This window comes from Mus caroli, unplaced genomic scaffold, assembly GCF_978045245.1.
Source record: "Mus caroli unplaced genomic scaffold, Mus_caroli_1 scaffold_2, whole genome shotgun sequence".
Lineage (NCBI taxonomy): Eukaryota > Metazoa > Chordata > Mammalia > Rodentia > Muridae > Mus > Mus caroli.
In genome coordinates this window covers 121,311,909-121,317,988 of record NW_028227257.1, presented here as the reverse complement: position 1 = coordinate 121,317,988, position 6,080 = coordinate 121,311,909, and positions in this window count along the sequence as shown.

Sequence of the window (6,080 nt, the reverse complement as noted above, 5' to 3'; positions counted from 1 at the left end):
CCACGTTCATGACTGGGACTCCTGGAATCCAGAAGAGGGCACTGGATTCCCTGGAACTGGAATTAAGGTGTCTGTGAGCCCCTGGGTGGGTACTGGGAACCAAACCAAGGTGTTCTGCAAGAGCAGTGGGTACTCTTAACCACTGAGCCATCTCACATGCCCTTGTAAATTTTACTTCTAAAATGCCGATTTTGCTGCTCTTTTGAAAATCCAGCTATTTAAGTGATTTTTCCAGATTGTTTGTTTGTGTGTGTGTGTGTTTTAATTTCATGAATTTCAAGTGTTACTTGAGTATTTCCTTTTTTTTCTGTTTTCTCTGTGTCTTTGTTGATTGGTTTGTTTTCCTCATCTATACTCCTGAGGTGTCTCCACCACAGCTATGACCATTAACTGAAGACTTCCACATTTATTTTTAAAAATATATTATGATAGAGGGACACGTACTATGGTACACATGCGGAGACCAGACGACAACTTTGAGGAGTCTGTGCTTGCCTTCCACCTTTTTATGATTGCACTTAGGTCACTAGGCTTGCACATTAAGTGACTTTACACAATGAGCCATCTTTGCCTGCACACTTCTCTTTGTTTCTAGTCTGTACAATTCATGTTCTAAACCTCCTGTCAGCTCTGCGTTACTATTTGTGGTGGCTTAAATTAGACTGGCCCCATACTTAGTCCCCAGTTAGTGGAACTGTTTGGGAAGGACTAGGAGGTGGGACTTTGTTGAAGGAGATGTGTCACTGGAAGTGAGCTTTTGAAACCTCAAAACATTCCCAGTTAGATCTCTCTCTCTCTCCCTCTCTCTCTCTCTCTCTCTCTCTCTCTCTCTCTCTCTCTCTCTCTCTCACACACACACACACACACACACACACACTTGTGTCTCAAGATGTAAAGTCTCAGCTACCACTCCAGCACCATGCCTGCCTGCCCACCATTCTCCTTGGCACAATGGTCATGGACTTTAACCTGAAAGAGTAAGTCCCCACCCCCAAACTCTTTATTCTCTAAGTTACTTTGGTCATGGTGCCTTATCACAGCACTAGAGAAGTAACTAAGACATTATTTCTCTTCATTTGAGATATTTTTCTTCCCCTCAAGTCCTTTCCTTGGACCCACAGGGTAGTTTCAGACGTATTGCTTAGGTTCTGAGTGTTGAGATTTCTCAACTGTCTTTCTGTTGTTGATTTCTAATAATGTCCTGCTGATTAATATTGTTCTTATATTCTTGCTCACTTTCTCTCTAGCTAGTTAAATAAATTATTGAGAGAGGAGTATCGATGTCTCCACCTGTAACTGTGGACTTCTTTATGTCTAGTCAGTCAGTGCTTGTTTTATGTATTTGTGTCTGTTGTCTGGCTCATGCATGGTTAGAATGACCATGTTACACTGGAAAACTGGCTGTGTTAAAGTGTCCCTATGTCCTCTGACACGTTCTCTCCTCTGACATCTGCACTGTTTCCTATTAATAGATCCTCTTGAGTTTTCCCTTGCTCCATGTTCATATAATACACACTTTCTATCTGCTTCCTTGTTCACTGCTTTGATCACATCACTGCATAGCCATCACCACCAAGAGTATTTTGACGTTTTCTCAAATTGAAACTCTGAAGCCATTAAACAGCAACCCACTCTGCTTCTCTCCCCAGCTTCTGTCAACCACATTTCTAGTTTCCATTCCTAGGAATTTGACTCTAGTAGGTACATCACATGTAAGTGAAAGCATAGAATACTCGTTCTTCTCATAGCCGGCTTGTTTCACTTAGCACCTTGTCCTCAAGTCCCACCCATGTTGTAGCAGGTCATAATTTCTTCCTACAGCTAATTACTATCTCTGTGTGTCTGTCTCTCTCTGTGTGTGGTGTGGTTTGGTATGGTGTGGTGTGTGTGTCTGTATGTGTAGTGTGTAGTATGTGTAGTGGTGGGGGGGTGTGATGTGTGTGTGTGAGTGTGTGTGGTATGGTATGTGGTGTGTATGTGTGAGTGTGTCTGTGTGTGTGGTATGGTGTGGTGTCTGTGTGTTGTAGTAATTTCTAACCCCAATAAGCCCTTATCAAAAACACACAATCTCATTATTATATTTATAAGCTATGTCTAGATTGGGCAGATCTAACACTACACTAATTTATTCCCCAGCTATGAAACCTTTTGCTACTTGTAGTTTCTCCTGGCCACTTGGTTCTGCTCTATCTTGTCTTCCTCCTCTTCTTCCATCTTCTCTCTTTCCCTTCTTGTTCTTCTCTCTTTACCTGCCCACACCTTTCTCCTCCACTGTCCAATCACAGGCTCTAGCCTTTATTGAGCAGTTAAAATGGGGAGAAGGTTCACATGAGATCTCCTCAGTATGTGATTGACCGCTCATCGGAGACAACCCCTTGCTAATGCTACTTTCGTGTGTGTGTGTGTGTGTGTGTGTGTGTGTGTGTGTGTGTGTGTGTGTGCACGCGCGCGCACGCTAGCAATGGCTATTCTACTGGGTTTAGAGTATTTCTTTTCACTTTCAGATTGCCTTTGTCATGATTATTTAACAGGAAGTGTTTATAGGCAGGATATAGTTGAGTTTGGTTTTTACTCAGTCTTTGTGATGGCTTGAAGAAGAAATGATCCCCTTATGCATGGGCATTTGAATAATTGCTTCTCAGTTGGCAGAGCTATTTGGGGAGGTTTAGGAGCTGTGGCCTTGGTGGAGGAAGTAAAGCCCTGGGGTGAGCTTGAGACTAGATTGCCTGCCCTTCTGGTTAGCTCTCTCTGTTTCCTGCTTGCTTTTGACAATGTGAGCTCTTGGGTCTTCTGCTCCTGCCGGCATGGCTGCTGCTTGCTGCTTTGCTGCCATGGTGGACTCGATTCTTCTGGAACTGTTAGCAAGAATAAACCCCTTCTCCTACAAGCTGCCTTTAGTAAGGGTGGTTTATCACAGCAGCAGAAAGGTGGCTAACGCATTCATCCAGCTTCTGCCTTTTTTATTGGTATCTTAGATCACTTATAGGTATTAGCATGCTAGGATTAGGTCTGATATTTTATTTCTTATGTTCTATATATTCCCCATGTTTTCAATCTTTTCTTAGTTGTTTCCATTTTATTTATCCATTCATTTGGGTAGTGGTGTGGATGTTCACCTTCATTCCACCATGCATGTGTGGCAACCGAGGGAACAATTTGCAGGAATTAAAACTCTCCTGTGTTTGCTTCAGGAACAAACTCAGGTCATCGCGCCTGGTGGCAAGCACCTTTGCTTGCTGAGCCATCTCACTGGCCCTCAGTGTTTTCCCTTCTAGAGGATTCTTTGAACATTTTGTAGAATTCCACTTGGATTTATGTATCATTTTCAATGTATCTATCTCTTGGCATAGCACTTTAGCAGTTACTGTAGGCATTTCATTATGGCTATTGGTGTCATTTCAGCAGTGTGCATCAAGTTTAAAAATGAAAGAACCCAGTGGGGAAACCCCCACTCAACTCCGGATTCGGTGTGCACCCAAGAATCACGAACAGACGACCATTTGATGTAAAAACATGAGGTAGTTTAATGGCGGAGCTCCAGATCTAAATGTATCTCATGCAGAAGACAGTGGATTAGACCCCGAGGCTTGGAAGCTAGGGGTTTTTAAAGAAAAGGGGTGGGGCTGGGGGAGGGCGCGGTTTCACATGATTGGTTCATTTAAACATCAGCAGGGAGGAATTTGCACAACTTCACATGATTGGTCCATTTAAACATTAGCAGCCTGTTAACATTTAACTTAGGTCAGAAGGGTGGGAGATAGGGAGGTGTCAGGCCAGTCTGGCATGTCTGGCATGTCATTCTCTTTATCTTTATGGCTAAGCAGCCTCAGGAATGTCTTAACGACGGGCCTGCCCCGGCATGTCCTGGCCTGTTCTGCTATGTTCTCAGCCCCAGGTTTCAAAGCTCACAAACAACTCTTTGGGCTATTTGACATACATTACATGAATCACAGGTCTCAAGTTTTATTTCCTTTCAGAAACACCATACCCACTTACATTTCTTTACAATTACACCTTATAAAATATCACAGCCTTAAATAATGTTTCATATATATATTCATATCAAACAGGTATGGTTTTTACTTTAAACATCAAACATAGTTTGGAAAACTATGAAGAGAGCAAAATGTATTGTGACTCAACCATATTCTTTCCATTTAATATTCCAAAATTTCTTTTCTTAAAAAGAAGTGAGACCAGGCAGTGGTGGCACATGCCTTTAATCCCAGCACTTGGGGGCAGAGACAGGTGGATTTCTGAGTTCGAGGCTAGCCTGGTCTACAAAGTGAGTTCCAGGACAGCCAGGGCTACACAGAGAAACCCTGTCCCAAAAAAACAAGAAGAAGAAGAAGAAGAAGAAGAAGAAGAAGAAGAAGAAGAAGAAGAAGAAGAAGAAGAAGAAGAAGAAGAAGAAGAAGAAGAAGAAGAAGAAGAAGAAGAAGTGAGTCCCTTACTGTGTGGAAAGCTTCCTCTAGCCATGTGTTTGGACTACACCTGCCTGTAGTAAATTCAATTTCCCTTTCTCTCAGAATGTCTTGATTGTCCCTTTACCACACCCACTCCAGTGAAAACCATGTGAGAGGCCCAAAAGCTTGGATGCAGTTCTGAGGCAAAAAGTTTCACGGAAACTTAGTCTTGGCATCCCATAGCACGAATGCTCCAAACTTGTCCCCACATCAGTCGGTGAACAGATCTGTGTGCTTTCCTTCAATATTGTTTTATTATAAGTGTCTCTAAGGAATGATTTTGACATATAGCTAAATTAGATTAGCTTCCACCAGTGTTCCAATATCCTAGAAAATTGTTGGGCCAACCTTGGGCTTTGATTTTAGTAAGAATGCTACTCATTCAGATGAAATGCCTCCAGTGTAGACAGTGAAAGAAATCAGGCATTACAATTTACTGGAAAAGAGCTAGAAATCTCAGGGATAGTCTACAAAGTAAATTTAGAATAGCAGCTGAGTCACTCCCATGTGCAGGAATTTACAATGGCATGGAAGAAGGAAAGTTGTGGTCTAAGAAGGAACTAGAATAAATACTTAGAACAACAGCTGAGTCACTCCTATACACAGGAATTTACAATGGCCTAGGGGGAAGGTGGGTTATACAATAGACTAGAATTAGAACTATGGCAAGGGTATAAAGCCCTTGCCTCTGGTTTCTAAGAATAAGCTGACCTTAGGTGGGGCTGCTTTTGATCCCAGTTGTAAACACTGCCCGGTTCTGTTACCTTTTGTGTATGCATTTCTCTGTTTTGTGTAAAGAGTCATTTTGCATTGGGTAGCCTCAATGTACCTTGGATGACCTTAATGTGTTGCCTAACTTTCTTGTTTTCTTCTGTAATATAAGTCTGATACTCATTTTGACAAATTACATTCAGATACAGCACTCTCTCTGTGTCAGCGTCTGTTTGTCATTTTCCTGCTGACTCCTTGCCCACCTGAATACTGGGACCCTGATTCTCCCTCGGGTTGAGGGGCCAACTGAGTCCAGTTCGTGGCATCCCTTCATTCATCTCATTACCACTGGGAGAGGCTGAAAGCCCAGACTATTTATCTTTGAAGGACACATCATCACTCTTAGATGGGGACTGAGTCCAGACTTCCTGTATGGACTCCACATACACTCTAGGGTAATCTTTGTCAGTCATCAAGGCCAAACATTCTCACTCCATGTGTGGTACCACTCAGTAGAGACATTAGGTTCTTTATAGGCATGGTGAGGGCACAAGTCTGGATTCTTCAGTTGGCCTTTGCTCCCAAGGGCATAAGGCCTTAGCTTTTTTGTGCTGTCCTGGAGTAAAGATGGAGTTGTCCAGTCTATGAGAATTCCCTTTCTCAGGCTACACTTGAGGACTCTTTGGCATGCACTTGCGGCTGTGCCCATCTAGTCTAGAGTATGGAAGGCACAAGCACAGCCCAGGGAGTCCATCCTGTGCCATTCCTCAGGTCCGGCCATTAGTCAGCCTGCCTTCTCTCTACTGTTCAGTGAATCCTTATATTAGACAACTGTGTGACTCTTCCTAAAGAGAGGTGGAAAGAAAGATGTCTGTACACCAGTGGAGGAGTATGGAGATGACT